General features: G+C 39.9%; 1 protein-coding gene and 1 non-coding gene across 2 annotated transcripts in view; one reads left to right on the top strand and one right to left on the bottom strand.

Annotated features, from left to right (window-relative positions):
• Nucleotides 1–18,946, top strand: part of LANCL3 (LanC like family member 3) — a 102,516-nt gene that overhangs the window by 6,331 nt on the left and 77,239 nt on the right. The window lies entirely within an intron of this gene.
• Nucleotides 7,042–7,114, bottom strand: TRNAA-UGC (transfer RNA alanine (anticodon UGC)). The gene has a single exon. It is a non-coding gene; the product is annotated as a tRNA-Ala (tRNA).

Here is an 18,946-nt window from a genome sequence, read left to right as displayed (position 1 = left end):
ACTGCCATGATTAAAGGAAAACACCTTTTGCCAGATTGTTAGTTGTGTCCTTAGCTCATTGCTAAGGCAGGTGGTTGGCAGCTGTCTAAGCGGGGATGCCTTTAGCTGCAAATAATGGAATGTCCAGTGGAAAATGATCTAAATCAGGTAACCGGGCCACACAGCAGGGGGTGAGCGGCGGGCAGACGAGAGAGCGAAGCTTCATCTGCTGCTCTCCATCGCTCACATTACCACCTGAACCATTCCCCCCCTCTCCCCCCCACCCCCGTCCACGGAGAAATCGCATTCCACGAAACTGGTCCCTGGCGCCAAAAAGGTTGGGGACTGCTGATCTAAATAATGGGAACAGTATTACCTCACTTGACAAGGAGTGTAGAGCTAGGTCATTCCAGGATTGGTTCAGCAACTCAGGAAAATCATGAGAACCCAAGCCCTTTCTGACCTTTTTCTCTGCTATTCTGGGTGTCTGAGCTGTATCACTCTTCAAAATTGCAAGATGGCTGCTGCCATTCCAAGCATTGTGTTCCCATACAACTGGGTCTGAGGTTTTTTTCTTTGAATTTTTTTTCTTATCGTATGGAACATTCTATCCTTGAAGAATTTCCCTTCTGCCTCATTGCCCAGCAGTTGGTCAACAACCCAGCACTGGCCACTTCTGGTTTCTGGGGATGCCGAAAAGGCTAATATCCTTCATTTCTAACCTCTGACCTCTAGTGGATGCAGGTTCTAACAAGAAGAAAGGGGAGGGCAATGGCTGTTGGGTCGTTACCAAAGTGTCTGCCCCTTGGCTCCCTTACCCAGGTCTGTCTCATGACCTCCCACTTGGCTATTGTCAATAATGCTGCAATGAACATGGAGACGCAGATATCTCCTCCAGATCCTGTTTTCATTTCATTTGGATAAATGCCCAGAAGTGGGAATTCTGGATCATATGGTAGTTCTAGTTTTACTTTTTTGAGGAACATCCATACTGTTGTCCGTAGTTGTCGTAGCAACTTACATTCCTGCCAACAGTATACAACAGTTCTCTTTCTGCATCCTCACCAGTACTTGTTATCTCTTGCCTTTTTGCTGATAGTCATTCTGACAGGTGTGAGGAGATACCTCATCGTGGTTTTGATTTGCATTTCCCTGATAGTGATACTGAACACCTTTTCATCCAACTGCTGGCTGTTTGTATGTCTTCTTTGGAGAGATGTCTGTGCAGTTCCTCTGCCCATTTTTTTAATTGAGTTGTTTGTTTTGCTATAGAGTTGTATGAGTTCTTTATATATTTTGAATATTAACCTCTTATGGTTCACAAATATTTGCTCCTATTCCATAGGTTGCCTTTCCTTTTTGTTAGTAGTTTCTCTTTGCTGTGCAGAAGCTTTTTAGTTTGATGTAGTTCCACTTATTTTTGATTTTGTTGCTTGTGCTCTTGGTGTCATATCCAGAAAATCACGGCCAAGACCAGTGTCAAGGAGCTTTTCCCCTATGTTTTTTCCCAGGAGTTTTACATTTTCAGGTCTTATGTTTAAGCCTTTAATCCATTTCAAGCTAATTTTTGTAAGTGGTGTAAGATAGGGGTCCAGTTTCATTTTTCTGCATGTGGTTATCCAGTTTTCTCAATGCCATTTATTATTGAGACTATCATTTCCCCGTTGAGTATTCTTGGCTCCCATATCAAGTATTAGTTGACCATATATGTGAGGGTTTATTTATGGGCTTTTGATTCTGTTCCATTGGTCTGTGTGTCTGTTTTTATGTCAGTATGATACCATTTTGATTACTATAGCATTGTAATATAGTTTGAAATCAGGAACTATGATGCCTCTAGCCCTGTTCTTTTTTCTCAAGATTGCTTTGGCTATTCGGGGTCTTTTGTGGTTCTGTATGAATTTTAGGACTGTGTTTCTCTTTCTGTGAAAATGCCATTGGAATTTTGATAGCAATTGGATTGAATCTATAGATAGCTTTGGGTAGTATGGACATCTTAATATCATTCCTGATCCACAAACACAGGATCTCTTTCCATTTATTTATCTTTAATTTCTTTCATCCAAGTCTTAACAGTTTTCAGTGTATAGATCTTTCACCTCCTTGGTTAAATTTATTCAGAAGTATTTTATTTTGATATTATTATTATAATGGGATTTCTTTATTTTTCAGATAGTTTTTTTAGTGTACAGAAGCACAACTGATTTTTGTGTGTTGATGCTGTAACCTGCAACTTTACTGAATTCATTTATTCTAGCACTTTTTTGGTAGACTCTTTAGGACTTTCTATATATATGATTATGATTATATCATCTGCAAACAGACAATTTTACTTCTTCCTTTCTGATTTGGATACCTTTTATTTCTTTTTATTGCCTAATTGCTCTGGCTAAAACTTCAGTACTGTGTTGAATAAGAGTGAGAGTGGGCAGCCTTGTGTTGTTCCTGATCTTAGAGTAAAAGCTTTCAACCTTTCACCATTGAGTATGATGTTAGCTGTGGGCTTGTCATATATGGTATTTATTATGTTGAGGTATATCCTGTCTATACCCAATTTGTTCACTTTTTATCATTGAAAGATGTTGAATTTTGTCAGATTCTTTCTTTATCTGCATCTATTGAGATGATCATTATTTTTATCTTTCATTATATTAATGTGATGTATCACGTTTTTAGAGGAAAACATTTTTTTATTTACTCATTCAGTTACTTATTGAACAGACTATGTGCCATGCAGTGTCCTTTGTACTATGTATTCATTTTTATTTTCATTTTTTCAGCTGTACTGAGGTATAATTGACAAACAGAATTGTAAGATGTTTAAAGCGTACATCATGGTGACTTGATATATGTAAACATTGTAAAAGGATGCTCACCATATAGTTAATTAACACATCCATCACCTCACATATTTGCATTTGTTAAACCATCCTTGCATCCCAAGGATCAATCCTACTTGGTCCTTGGGTATGATCCTATTAATGTGCTCCTGAATTCAGTTTGCTAGTATTTTGTTGAGAATTTTTACATCTCTATTCATCAGGAATATTGGTCTGTAGTATTCTTTTCTTGTAGTGTTCCTATCTGGCTTTAGTATGAGAGTAATGCTGGGCTCATAAAATGAAGTCGGACATGTTCCCTCCTTCTTTTGGAAGAGTTTGAGAAGGACTGACATTAATTTTCCTTTCAATGTTTGGTAGTGTTCACTAGTGAAACCATCTTGTCCTGGACTTTTCTTTGTTGAGAGGTTTTTGATTACTGATTCAATATCCTTAGTCATTAATATCCTTAATGCTGTAAAGTATACACACTACTACATATAATGTGCATATATACGTATACAACATTTACATATACATACATACATATGTCTGTATATGTATCTTTGCCTTCTGTTGCAAGTATATATGTAGGATAAATTTTTAAAACCCAATTGCTGAGTCAAAGTTTATAGATATTTTTCTCTTGATGGAGATTATCAAACTGTTCTCCAAAAAGGTTACATCAATTTCCATTCCCTTCATGAGCATTTGGGGGTGCCTGTTTTCCCACATTATTTTCTCTTTTCTTTTTTTTTTTTACATTTTATAATCTAAACTGTTTTTTTGAATATTATTTAATTTTTATGCAGCAGGTTCTTATTATCTATTTTATACATATTAGTGTATACATGTCAATCCCAATCGCCCAATTCATCCCACCCCCACTGCTTTCCCCCCTTGGTGTCCATACGTTTGTTCTCTACATCTGTGTCTCTATTTCTGCCTTGCAAACCAGTTCATCTGTGCTGTTTTTCTAGATTCCACATATATGCGTTAATATATGATTTTTTTTTTCTCTTTCTGACTTCACTCTGTATGACAGACACTAGGTCCATCCACCTCACTACAAATAACTCAATTTCGTTCCTTTTTATGGCTAATACTCCATTTTATATATGTGCCACATCTTCTTTGTCCATTTGTCTGTCAATGGGCATTTAGGTTGCTTCCATGTCCTGGCTATTGGAAACAGTGCTGCAGTGAACATTGGGGTGCGTGTCTTTTGTTTTTTTTTTTTTTTTTTTTTTGCGGTACGCAGGCCTCTCACTGTTGTGGCCTCTCCCGTTGTGGAGCACAGGCTCCGGATGCGCAGGCTCAGTGGCCATGGCTCACAGGCCTAGGCACTCCGCGGCATGTGGGATCTTCCCAGACCGGGGCACGAACCCGTGTCCCCTGCATCGGCAGGTGGACTCTCAACCACTGCGCCACCAGGGAAGCCCGCATGTGTCTTTTTGAATTATGGTTTTCTCTGGGTATATGCCCAGTAGTGGGATTGCTGGATCATATGGTAATTCTATTTTTAGTTTTTTAAGGAACCATCATACTGTTCTTCATAGTGGCTGTATCAATTTACATTCCCACCAACAGTACAAGAGGGTTCCCTTTTCTCCACACCCTCTCCAGCATTTGTTGTTTGTAGATTTTCTGATGATGCCCATTCTAACTAGTGTGAGGAGATACCTCATTGTAGTTTTGATTTGCATTTCTCTAATAATTAGTGATGTTGAGCAGCTTTTCATCTGCCTGTTGGCCATCTGTATGTCTTCTTTGGAGAAATGTATATTTAGGTCTTCTGCCCATTTTTGGATTGGGTTGTTTGTTTTTTTAATACTAACCTACATGAGCTGTTTATATATTTTGGAGATTAATCCTTTGTCTGTTGATTTGTTTGCAAATATTTTCTCCCATTCTGAGGGTTGTCTTTTCATCTTGTTTGTTGTTTCCTTTGCTGTGCAAAAGCTTTTAAGCTTTATTAGGTCCCATTTGTTTATTTTTGTTTTTATTTCCATTACTCTAGGAGGTGGATCAAAAAAGATCTTGCTGTGATTTATGTCAAAGAGTGTTCTTCCTAGGTTTTCCTCTAAGAGTTTTATAGTGTCCGGTCTTACATTTAGGTCTTTAATCCATTTTGAGTTTATTTTTGTGTATGGTGTTAGGGAGTGTTCTAATTTCATTCTTTTACATGTAGCTGTCCAGTTTTCCCAGCACCACTTATTGAAGAGACTGTCTTTTCTCCATTGTATATCCTTGCCTCCTTTGTCATAGATTAGTTGACCATAGGTGTGTGGGCTTATCTCTGGGCTTTCTATCCTGTTCCATTGATCTATATTTCTGTTTGGGGGCCAGTACCATATTGTCTTGATGACTAGCTTTGTAGTATAGTCTGAAGTCAGGGAGTCTGATTCCTCCAGCTCCGTTTTTTTCCCTCAAGACTGCTTTGGCTATTTGGGGTCTTTTGTGTCTCCATACAAATTTTAAGATTTTTTGTTCTAGTTCTGTAAAAAATGCCCTTGGTAATTTGCTAGGGATTGCATTGAATCTGTAGATTGCTTTGCGTGGTATAGTCATTTTCACAATATTGATTCTTCCAGTTCAAGAACGCGGTATATCTCTCCGTTTGTGTCATCTTTGATTTCTTTCATCAGTGTCTTATAGTTTTCTGAATACGGCTCTTTCACCTCCTCAGGTAGGTTTATTCCTAGGTATTTTATTCTTTTGGTTGCAATCCCACATTAGCTTCAGTACTAGGTTTCATGAGACTTTTTAGTATATGACAAACTGATGGGTAAAAAATGGGGATGGAAATTTCTCAGATAGGAAATGTGTCCTCTTTTCGTTCCATTCAGCATTCACTGAACAAAATGCATATGCAAGATTTCACGCGGTCTGAATTTGAGTGGTCCCTGGTTTGTAAGCAGCAGTGTGTTGTTCATTGCATAAGTAAACCCTGCAGTTTGGCTTGAAATGACAGCAGGTTGGGGAAACTGGACTTTTGTAAGCTGAATCCAGTTCATAATTGCTCGATTATAGACCTATCAGGGAATGGGGCACTTCTGTGGGCTGCATCTTAGATCCTTTGTTACTCTTGATCCAGAACCCTGTGATGGCTGAAAGGACATAAGAGCTAGCACTGCTTGATCCCTTGTTGTGCACACTGTTGTAAGCACTTTACAGATATTATGTCATTTAATACTTATGACCTAGGCACCAGTACTATCTCCATCCTCCCCAGTGAGGGAACCGAGGCACAGAGAGGCTGTGGAACTTGTTCCAGGTTACACAGCTAGTCAGCGGCAGAGGGGGGTTCCATCCCCACAGGCTGGTCGCCAAATCTGTGCTTTCAGTGCGCGCTCTTCACACTTTAACGTGCACGCAGATCTCCTGGGGATCCTGGTAAAAATCAGGTTTTGATTCAGCAGGTCTGGGGTGAGGCCCAAGATACTGCATCTCTAGCAAGCTCCCAAGTGACGCTGCTGCTGCTGGTTCATTGAGAAGATTTGAGTAAAAAGCTTGAAGTCACTATTTTATTTTCAATTTTATGGGATTGCCTGTCAACAGATTTGACTGATCCCCCCCCCACCGCCTCCGCCAAACTTCATGATTTTCATCGTTTGTCCTTTGTACTGAAAATGATTTCTTCCACAAATGCCAGAATATCAGCTTTCCAATTCGTGGTGACGCTGAAGGAAAGAATCCCTGCCTGGCACATCTTCTTGCAGGTTTAAGGACTCTGAGTGACTACATGGATTTCTTTTTTTCTGATAAATATAATTTTGCACTATATACACAAGGATTTTGTTGTTGTTTGTTTTCTACATTTCTTTAAAGGCCCGAATAGACCATGCTCCAGCAGTTTTAAATCCTTTCATAATAAGAGACACTATCATTCCCAGATCAGATCGAAAACATGATGCTCATAGAACTACTCCCATTTTAGAATCATTCACTTAAATTTACCTGTGTGACATAAATTAAATTGAAGATGCGTAGACTTTTTTCCTTTTTTTTTCTTCTGATACAGTAATTTAACACAGAATAATGTGGATTTCCTTGGAGATAACTTGTTTACCCCTTTTAATTAATCTACTAATATACATTCCACTAAAACCTAAACTTATCATTTGTATTGTAATTACTTGGAGAGAGCATGGTTCATAATTTTCTTATTACTGAAGAAGTAAATTGGGGAAATGTGCATAGTAAAAATTATTTTTTTGCTGCACCTCGTGGCACGTGGAACTTCCCCAACCAGGGATTGAACCTGTGCCCCCTGCATTGCAAGTGCAGAGTCTTAACCACTGGACCACCAGGGAGGTCCCAAAATTATTTTAAATGTACTGAATTATTTGTTTTGCCAATAACCTGACCTCCCAGTGTTCCATAAGAAGGTGGTTTTAATGGAATTTCACTATATTTATTGACTTCTGAATGTGAAAATGATAGATTGTATTAATTTTTTATTAACTTGGCTAATTTCCTCTTTGCTGGTTAATGAGAGATGTTTGTCACTCGACTGGCTCCTACACAACACACAGTGGATTTCCTCCATGTGTGGAGGGGGTCCTTTAATATCCCCATGTGGTGATGGTCTCTTGGTAAACTTGCCATGTTGTGTCCAAATAAGCATTTCTCTTCGAGATTCACTTTTACTGATTACTCTCTGACCTACATTCACTAATTAAGTACAATGCCTTGGACGTTGGATGTTTGGTTTGTCTCAAAAACATGTTGTTCTCATGCGTTATTTATATATATCTAAGTACCTCTTATCTTTTCCTAGTTACTTTCTTTATGGATTTAGCTACTAAGGAAACCTACCAAGTTAACAGACTCATTATTCTTGGGGTGCTAGCCACTTGGACAAATGGAATTTTCGAGAAGTCATTTGATCCATTCGTTCTTTTTTTTTTTTTTTGCGGTACGCGGGCCTCTCACCGTTGCGGAGCGCAGGCTCAGCAGCCATGGGTCACGCGCCTAGCCACTCCGCGGCATGTGGGATCTTCCCAGACCGGGTCACGAACCCGTGTCCCCTGCATTGGCAGGCGGACTCTCAACCACTGCGCCACCAGGGAAGCCCCTGATCCATTCTTTCTTTTAGCAAGCTGAACAAAGAAGTGTTTTGTGTAAAGTCACATTTCCTTTTCTGAATAGCTTTACACATTCAACAACCCAGACAAATGAATGCCTTTGACACTGTGAAGTGTGAGCATTGCTACCTGGGCCATATAGAAGCTGTTTCCCAGATGAGAGGCAGTCTTACAGACTTCATGGGTGAGAACATCATGTGAATGAGAGGTGGCAAAACAAATATTGGTCATAGCGTTATGTGAAGTTAGCTGTTACTGTACCCATCTACTGGCTCCATTGCTTTGCATAGAATGGATTCCCCCTGCTCAGTGGTGTATTGAAGTCTGGTGTCCATGGCAACCGAAGCATCACCAATCTCAAAGCAAATACTATGGGGACCAGCTGAATCTCCACTCCTACAGTGACTTTAGGAGGGAGCCACATTCCTAACAAACTTTGCGGCTATCTAAGGCTGAAGAGAACCAGTGCTCAACCAGAAAGGAGGTATTGTTCTCATGCACATTTCAGTAACATAATTTTGCTATTTAAAATGTTTCCTCTTTCCTTGTAAGACAAAGAGAATTGCGCGTGTGTCAGTTGCAGCTGTTGAAATAGGTTAGCGTCTCAATGAAGGTATTAAAAGGTGATGGTTAAGAATAGGCCTTTTGGGACTTCCCTGGTGGTCCAGTGGGTAAGACTCTGCACTCCCAATGCAGGAGGCCTGGGTTCCATCCCTGGTCCGGGAACTAGATCCTGCACACATGCCGCAAATAAGAAGTCCACAGGCAGCAGCTAATGAAGCCCAGGGCCGCGTACCGCAACTAAAGATCTGTGTGCTGCAACTGAGACCCAGTGCAGTGAAATTAAATAAATAAATTAGTATTTTTTTTAAAAAAGAGATTACTTAAAAAGAACAGGGTTTTCAGTCATATAGCCTTGGGATTGAATCGTGGCTCCATCACAGTAGCTGGTTGACCTCAGCCATGTTACTTAGCATCTTTGAGGCTTGATTTCCTCATCTGCAAAACGTAACACAAGCTATTAAATGCACCCACTTCATAGGTGTGGTATGAAGATCCACTGAGAATGTGCGTGTAACATGCTTAGCAGAGGGTCTGCTAGGCACAGAGTAAAGACTATAAGTCAGTCCTTGTTTTATTAGTATTTTGAGTATTATTGTCATTAATGTAAGTGAGACCCTGTGTTAACTAAATAATACAAGTATGCTTTTTGGACATTCAGCCCGTCTAATATTCCCTGTGGTGTTAGTCAGAGCTGATATGCCCCTGATCACATAAGCAAGGCTTTGAGATCTTCAAACAGAGGCCATAAAGGGCTGGAGGGAAATATCCTCTGCTCTGCCACACAGGAGATTAAGCTGAGCAGCTCACAGAGATTGTGTCAAAGTAAATTGAGTGGCTGGTCATCACTCCCGAAACCCGAAGCCATGCAAGTTACCCTTTGCACTTTGCTTCCTCCAGGAGGGTGTTCTTTTCTCTTTTTAAAATTTCAGGCTCCTTGAAGACTTAATCTAGGAATTGGCTTTCCTGTGTCTGATTTGTACTCCTCAGAGTAAATCACCTAATTGGCTTTATCGGCAGTAAATTGCTATGCAGGTGATGTTGGAATGTTTGTTTTTTGCTCTCTTCCCCCAGAACCTGAGTGGTAGATTCGAGGACCTCTTTCCTGCTCTTAAGTTCTCTTCTTTGCTTCTAAAGATCATTTGCTTGCATGGCGCTAATTCAGAATTTCAGACAAATTTCAGTAGTTGTGTCTCTGGCGAAATGACAACTTCAAATGAGTTTTCCTCAGCAAATGTTCCCGATCATGTACAGTCGGTAGCTTGTTTCAGAAAAGGATTAATACAATTAAGGATTCTTCCAAGTGTTTCTTCAGCTTCTGGGCCCAGAAATTATGTTTTTCTTGCATTAATGCACTTTTCTATTTGCATTTCAAGGCTATGTCATATGGACTCACTGTCAATTTTACAAACTTAAATCTATGTTTTACTCTTCAGCTGCTATTCATATTCATTTATGACATGATGATCTTGATATGTATAAACTATACTACTCTATTAGTAGAGGCATCATTGAGTTCTTATCCCTAATCATTGAGGTGTCATGTATAATCATTAGTTCTGCTTACAATCTTCAATACCATACCAAGTGGTTCTAGGTCTGTGGCCTTCATCTCCACGGGGGTCTGTTATATCTTTCTCTGATCTGTGGCCTTAGGTCAGTGTTTCGCACACTTGAGGGTGTATTAGAGTCCCTTGGAGGGCTTGTTCCATCCCCAGAGTTTCTGATTCAGTAGGTCTGGAGTCGGGCCTGAGACTTTGCGCTGTTAACAAGTTCCACTGGTGCTGCTGCTCGCCTGGAGACTACTTTTTTAGAACCACTGCCTTAGACCATACCCTTAACCTTGGCCGAGCGTGTCTGACATGTGGGAACTGAGTGAAGGCATGTGGTGGTAGTACCACAAACTTATCACCACCACCAGAAAAGAACTCAAAAGACAGGACTCAGATTTTCCTGGTGGTGCAGTGGTTAAGAATCCGCCTGCCAATGCAGGGGACACGGGTTCGAGCCCTGGTCTGGGAAGATCCCACATGCCGCAGAGCAACTAAGCCCGTGCACCACAACTACTGAGCCTGCGCTCTAGAGCCCGCGAGCCACAACTACTGAGCCCGCGCACCACAACTAGTGAGGCTGTGCTCTAGAGCCTGTGAGCCACAACTACTGAGCCCGTTCGCCACAACTAGTGAAGCCCGTGTGCCTAGAGCCCATGCTCCGCAGCAAGAGAAGCCACTGCAATGAGAAGCCCATGCACCACAACGAAGAGTAGCCCCCAGTCGCCGCAATGAAGACCCAACGCAGCCAAAAATAAAATGTAAATAAATAAATAAATAAATATATATATATATATATATATATATATATAAAAAGATAGGACTCACTATATTACAGGCACTGTGGTTAACATATCCATTTCAGGGGAGAAAACTGGGACTTAGGTTCAGTAACTTGCCTGTCATCACACAGCTGGTCAAGCAGTTAAAGCCACAGTTTTCAGACTACAGAGCTTCTTTTAGAGATTTAAGTCAGGTTAGATTTCTGCATGTTTTTCTAGTAATGTATACACTGCCAAGAGGAGAGTGAGTTGTACCCCAAGCCACATGGAAGGATAGTTTTAACTTGGCTCTCTGAACCTCAGGGTGTTTCTGAAGTTCAACTTAAGATTGAATAAAAATGGCAGTACAGGAGAGGGCTCTACATTGGTCCCAAAGTTCCAGAAGCCTGTAAGACTCAACTTCAACTTTGTCATTTACAAGTTTGATAGAGTGGTTAGACTCCGGGATCCTTTCCCAAACTCGAGCAGCTAGATGATGGTCTTAGGCCAGGTTCTCCAAAACCTGACTCAGATATGGGCACGCTCCATTAAGGAAGAGTTCTCAGGAGAAACCAGTACGGGAGTGGGGGAAACAGTGAAGGGTCAGAAGCCAAAACAAAGGTGTGATTTTAGGCTAAGCCCCAGCTTTCTGTCTCATCCTGTAGGGGAGCTCCAGAGTGTAAATCACATCTCAGAGTTTGTCCTGACTGGAGGTATCGCTCGCCCACCAGTAATTCACTACAGCTGCGTGTGTGTGGGCGTGATCCTCCAGGTACTTCAAGGCTTCTGGAACCGTGGGGCAAATGTGAAGCCACATGAGTTGCTGGATTTAAGGGGCCCACCAGCATGTTGGATGGAAAAAGAATAAAAAGAGATTCTAAAGGCTTCTAAGAAGAAAAACAAAACTGCGTCCTTAAAAGGATTTGCACTGGACTTTGAATAGCAACTTAAGAAGCTACAGGACAATGGAGCAAGGCCCCCAAAGTTCACTAAGAAAATTCTCAACTAGAATTCTATAGCAGCCAAAATTATCAGATGTGAGAGTAGAAAAAAATCTTTGCAAGTTCTCAAAAAAACAGAACATTTTTTTTTCTTTCAAAAGCATGAGGCAGAGGTAATCTAGCTTCACAGAATGTGTTAAAAAAACGTAGGGGCCAGACGTTCCAAATGAACCAGCCACCATGTGGAACACTGCAAGAGCTGGTAAAACATTTTTAAGGGGGGTCCATTGCGATGGGAGAATGAACCAAGAAATAGGAAAATATGAGATCTCAAAACCTGGAGCTCCAATGCAGGTGGGATCAGAAAACTTCGAGAGTGATGGTAAGGGACAGCCCGAGATGACAGCTCGGTATCAGGCCTTGAAGGCAGCTGGTAAGTACTGAAGCAGAGCTGCAGCCTGGATGATGCTAAGAGAAAAAACAAAAAATAGAATAGGCAGCTTACCTGATATGTTTGGCTGTACCTAGGGGAGTTTTGCAAATTTGTTGGAAAGTTTGGGCATGAATTGGGTGTAGACAAAATAGAAAACCGAACAATATTATAAGAAAAGGAAATTGGGCTTCCCTGGTGGCACAGTGGTTAAGAATCTGCCTGCCAACGCAGGGGACATGGGTTTGAGCCCTGGTCCGGGAAGATCCCACATGCCACGGAGCAACTAAGCCCGTGTGCCACAACTACTGAGCCTGTGCTCTAGAGCCCGCGAGCCACAACTACTGAGCCTACGTGCCACAACTACTGAAGCCCACGTGCCTAGAGCAACAAGAGAAGCCACCGCAATGAGAAGCCCACGCACCACAACAAAGAGTAGCCCCCGCTCGCCGCAACTAGAGAAAGCCCGTGCAGCAACGAACACCCAATGCAGCCAAAAATAAATAAAAATAAAATAATTTTTTTTAAAAAAGGAAATTATTAACTTGTGCGGGGGGCACGGGGAGAAAGGAAATGGTAATCACTGCAAATGGCTTTGTTTAATGGATATTGATTTAACCTCATATTGTTTGGGAAAAAAAGTGATATAACTGTTTTGGGTATTTGGGAAAGGAAATGTATGTGTGGAGAGATTATAAGAGAGCTAAGTCTTCATCTTCCATGTTAGGAGATTAATAGATAACACCTTTGATGGAAAAGTCAAGAAATAGCTGTACAAGCATCTCATCTAGAAATATGAAGATAAGTAGCTAGAAAAAAATGCCCAAAACAATGTTTTCAGTTTTTGCCTTGGAGGAGTCAGAATGTGGATGGGGAGGGGTGGGGCGGGAGCCTGCTATTATTTTAAAGAACTCTTCACTTTTTAAGTTATGCACATGTATTTCTTTGAGAAATATAAATGCCAAGAAAATAAGAACTATTTTTCTTAATCTCACCTGTGCTTTTTAGCTGTGATTTCTCCATATTCTCTTCTTCACATATATCTTATTCCTGCTCGATGATTGTTCTCAGAGAACATCTATGGAATGTTCCTAATAATAGAATTGATGTCACATATAGATAAATTTTGTCAACAGATATTTCCCCATCAAAAATATAGCTGGATATATGCGTTTTATTCTTATAAATAATACTAAATTAGGATTTAGTGATGACATTGTATTAGTTTGAATGGTCGAATAGCTCTGTGTCAATTAAAATCTTCATATGGTTTAATTTAAATAGTTGTGCCTTCCTTAATAAAGTATTGAGTAAAATCATGAGGATCAGAGCTATATTTATTAAGCTGCTACCCAAGAAGAAGGAGGAGAGAGCCCAGTTAAGATAATTAAAAGTGAAAAGATAGATGGTTAGAATACAGTGAAGACTGGTGGAACCACTTACGTAAAGCAGAATAAGAATAATTTTTTTTTTCGAGGCAGTAGCTCTAAGCCGCTCCAGGATTCTAAAATGCTTCCAAGTCATTGCAGCCAGTGGTAACTAATTATTATATAGAACATTAAGTCAGCTAAGTACTTTTTATGTAAGCTGTCCCATTTAATTCTCACAATATCTCTTCGAGTTACATATTATTACTACCACCATCTTCTAAACAGAAAATAGAAAGCATTGCAGAGAGGTTGAGTAACTTTCCCGAGGACGCAGGGTCGAGGAGTAGGATAATAACATTTATTGCCCAAGCAGGATACTTTTGGTAGGAACCAGCCAGTTGAGAATCTAACACAAGAGAGAGAAACCAAGACTTACCTATGGGACTTACGGTCCCCGATTGATAAGGGGTTACATGTAGTCTAGAACTCAAGTTCTTCTGCAAACTCATGCTCTTTCTGCTACCTTGGGCTGGTGGTACCCTTAGTGTTAAACAAAGTTCCCCATTCCCTAAATACACCGATAAATGTTGACTGATAAATGGCAAATTGTTTCTGTTGAGAGAACCCTCGAGGGAGTAGGTGGAGCTTCTGAATCAGTTCTGGGGCTTCAGGACCAAATTAGTTGCTCACTCTCACCCCAGATTCCACATAGTAGCTTGAAAACTGAAAGAGAGGAGGTGTCTGGAAGGCATTCAGTTACAGGTGACAAGTTCCCAAATAGAACATGGTAAAAAAAAAAACTGGGGGTGTGATATTGGAACCAAGCATGGATGATTAAGTGTGGGGATTGAAAGTGGATGGCAAACTGTGAGAGAAAGGATGCTCAGCAGGAAGTGCCTAACACCACCTGAGTTTCTTTTGTTATTTTCCCTTTTTTAAAAAATTATTCATTTTGGCTGCGTTGGGTCTTCGTCACTGGGTCTTCGTTGCTGCGTGTGGCCTTTCTCTAGTTGTGGTGAGCAGGGGCTCCTCTTCGTTGCATTGCGCGGGCTTCTCATTGCGGTGGCTTCTCTTGTTGCGGAACTCGGGCTCTAGGTGCACGGGCTTCAGTAGTTGTGGTGCACAGGCTCAGTAGTTGTGGTGCACAGGCTTACTTGCTCCGCAGCATGTAGGATCTTTTGTTATTTTTCTCACAAGCCTTTTTTCTCAATCGATCCCTTTCCCCGGCACCTCTGGCTGCCCGTTTTGGATGTACTGTTCAATGCACATATCGTGTTTGTTTCCATCTTACATGTTTCCTAGGGAGCCTTGCCTGCAGCATGACTGGGGCAGCTCTAAGCTCTTCATCTCCACTCTGTTTTTACTACTACTGAGCTGAATAATAGGCAGACTCCCGGCAAACAGAAGATTCTTAATACATATTCACGGAAGGAAGGAAGGAATGAAGATGAACTCTTTTTAATTTCATGAAACTAAATAATCCCCTGTATTTGAGGCTCAAGAAGGGACAACCCACATTTTAAAAGGAGCTCCTATTGAAATGTGTTTTAGCTTTTTTGGGTTTGACAGAGCCACGTAGGATGAAATACCTGATGGACAGGATAGTTGATTGGTCGTGAATATTGTCATATTTTCGTTTGCAGTCAGCCTTGTGATAGCCAACAGATGGTAAAATTCTACCACTTTTACATTACAAAATGAGAAGAGTGCCCAGCTTGTGACAGGTCAAAATGATCCACTTACGCATTTCTGTGCTGACACACAGAACTCTCCGATTGTTAACATTTAATAGACTTTTTAGGAAACTCTTAAGTCTGGACTTGTACAGTACGTGACATCTAAAAAGGCTTTTGTTTTTAAAATAATCTGTTACTTTTATATTCATGCGGGTGATAAAAACTTGCGTGTGTTTCTCAACCTTTATCTCTCTCTTTAAAACTTGCATTCACTCTTGATAAATTAACCATTGACAGATGTAGACACATAATCAGCTGTTAGAATTTCTTTTTTGTTTGTTTGGAAGGACTTATGCTTTTCCAGCAAAGGAGAACTGAATGTAGAAAACTATCCCTTTAATTGCATATCAAAATACTGTTCCTCAAACAACTGTTAAAGTAAATATTTATGAATAAGAATACATAGGGGAGTAGAAGAATCAAAGCCAGTTTTCAGTAAGTATACTTTTACTACAGCTAAGAAATGAATAGCTCATCACGTCTGTCGCATAGTGAATAAACAAATACCTGAAGCGATAACTAAATCAGAAATTAGAAGGAAAAATGTACCCTCAGCATTTTTCTACAGCATACTGTGACTTAATAGTTCTCTTCATCTTAGACAGCATGAGCTTTTAATTAGCAGGGCGATACCCTGTATGGCACAGCTATTTCTGATTTATACTATTGAATATTGACCAACACATAACTAACTCCCCATCAGTATTTTTAGCAGTCAGAGAAAAGTCCCCAGTTCTTCTTGGTGCAGGTGACTTCTTAGAGATTCTAACTGAAACTGTGTAAAATGGCTTTTGACATTTAGCTTTCAAGCTTGAGGCATTCTTTTTTCTTTAGGCAAGCCGTGTTCCTGGCCAAATGTGAATCAAAGACAGAACAATACTCTTTTGATTTCTGTTACTGCCTAGTGTTTTGTTTTTTCTAGAGATTTCAGGCCAAAGGTGCTACCTTCTGAGTAGTCTCTTCTCCTGATGTTCTGGCAGTTAAGGTGCTATGATGCTTTCAATGTGTTCGCAATGCCCTCTGAATTTTGATTGCCAGGGATTTCCTTGTTTTGGGCTATCTGCAGTTTCACCATAGTGTGTCTAGAGTAGATTTCATGTTAATAACCCTCCTTGTTATAGGTTGTGCTTCTTATATTTATCGATTTGTGTCTTTAATCAGTTCTGGAAATTTCTCAGTCATTGGCCCTTCAAATATCACCTCTTCATTTTTAACAATTTTACTGAGATATAACAATTCACACATTCGAAGTATACAATTCAATGGTTTTAATGTGTCCATACGGTTGTCCACAATTGATTTTATTTATTTATTTATTTTTTTAACATCTTTATTGGAATATAATTGCTTTACAGTGGTGTGTTAGTTTCTGCTATATAACAAAGTGAATCAGCTATACGTATAACACAGTCAATTTTAGAAGAGTTTCATCACCCCAGAAGGAAACCCTGATGCCGTTAGCAGTCACTCCTCTATTCCACCCAACCCCTCCTCCTAGTCCCACTGCTCTAGGCAACCACTAATCTACTTCTTTGTCTTTATGGATTTGCCTGTTTTGGACATTTCATAGAAATGGAACAATAGCCTATGTGGTCTTTTGTGATCGGCTGCTTTCACTTAGCAAAATGTTTTCAAAGTCCATCCATGTTAGAGCATGTATCAGTACTTCATTCCTTTTTATTACCAAATATATTTAATTGTATGGATATATCACATTTTATTCATCCTGTTCTGTGTTGATGGACATTTGAGTAATTAAAAGTTATTGGCTACTATGAAAAATGCTTCTGTGAACATTCTTGTGTAGGTTTTTGCTGTGGACATCTGTTTGCAATGTTTTCACTTCTCTTGGGTGTATACCTAGGAATGGAATTGCTGGGTCATATGGTAATTTTATGTTTAACATTTTGAGAAACTGTCAGACTGTTTTCCAAAACAGCTGTGCCGTTTTCCATCAACACCAGCAACATACAAGGGTTCTAGTTTCTCCACACCCTCACCAACACTTACTATTATCAGACTTTTTGATTATAGCCATAAGCGGGTGTAAAGTGGTATATAATTGTGCTTTGATATGTATTTTCTTGATGACTAATGATGTTGAACATCTTTTCATGTACTTATTGGCACATCTTTGGAGAAATGTCTTTTTAGATCCTTTGCCCTTAATTAAGTTATTTGTTTTTTATTATTGAGTTGTAAAATTTCTTTATATATTCTGGATACAGATCCCTTATCCGAAATACGATTTACAAATATGTTGTACCATTGTGTGGGTTATCTTTTAACTGTATTGATGGTTTCCTTTGAAGCACACACAAAATTTTAATTTTTATAAAGCCTTATTTATCTACTTTTTCTTTTGCCAGATGTGCTTTTGGCATCACTTCTAAGAAGAGTGACTAAATCAAGTTAGTGATCTTCGCCATTTTTTTTTTATATTAGTGCTTCTCTACCCTGGCTGCACATTAGAATCCCCTGAAGAGCTTTAAAAATTCTGAAGCCCAGGCCATGCTCTAGAACAATTAAATCAGAATGTCCTGGGTGGGACCTAGGCATCAATAGTTTTATAGCTCCACAAGTGCAGGTAGAGAACCCCTGCTCTACATCCTTCTGAGATCCAGATGCACATATATTCCATCTTTGTATCACTTCATATTGCTTATCCTCTCTTTTATGTTCTCCATTTACTTATTTCTTTGTGCTGCGTTCTAGGTAACTTCATTAGATCTATCTTCCAGTTCACCAGTTCTCCCTTGAGCCATGTTTCACCCGCCGTTAAACCCATGTGTTGAGTTTTACATCTATCAACTTTATTTTTCTTTTCTGTAAGTTCCAGCTGAGCTTTTCTCATGGTTTCATATTGCTTGTTAAGTTTTGTGATTTGACCTTTTTTGGGGAACATTGAATGCATTTTTTGGGGGTACTTCATATCTGGTAATGTAAATGTTGGAAGTCCTTGATGGTGTCATTTCCTTGTTTGTGGTTTCTGCATACTGTCACTTATGGGGGCTTGTTTCCTTGGGTCCTTGATCTTCTACCATGCACATATATTTGGTTGATTTTAATATGTGGTGTCTAAATTGAGGATGCTTCTTTGCAGAGATCTGTGTTCGCTGCTTCTGGGATTCAGGAATACTGCCAGCCTGGAACCATTTTAGCCTTTTTCCTTGGTGTCCCCAGCTTGATGCAGGAGAATGCAACATTTGCCCTCAGGGCGACCTTGTCTGGCTTATCACATGTGGTTCTGCTCAAGCTTTTTGTTTCATTTTGCTTTTTTAGGCGGACTTGGGGCTTCCCCTTGCTGTATTTGAGCCTAACTATATACTGGTAAAGAAGTCTCATAAAGGATATGTGGTATTTAATCAATTACAAGATTCTGCCAAATTAAGATGCATTTTTTATGTACCAGTAAGAAAAAAAATGGTCCATTAAACTGACGTAATACTTCTTATCACTAGCATTTTACACTTATTGAAAGAGCTTGTTTAGAGTTATTTAGACAGTGATTTTTTTTATCATATATCACTCTTGTGTATACCTAGAAGAAAAATGTAAGCAAAATAAATTGGTTCATGATATTCACAACGCTTTCTTACATTCATACTCCAACAGGCTTTAATTACTTTCTCCTTAGAGTCGCTAGCATCTGTGATTTTTCTGCCAAATATCATCCTCTGTGCTGTGAAAAGCACTGGTGATGCAGCAT

This window comes from Tursiops truncatus, chromosome X, assembly GCF_011762595.2.
Source record: "Tursiops truncatus isolate mTurTru1 chromosome X, mTurTru1.mat.Y, whole genome shotgun sequence".
Taxonomy (NCBI): domain Eukaryota; kingdom Metazoa; phylum Chordata; class Mammalia; order Artiodactyla; family Delphinidae; genus Tursiops; species Tursiops truncatus.
The sequence above is the reverse complement of the archived record's forward strand: the minus strand, read 5'-3'. Positions and strand labels throughout refer to the sequence as shown.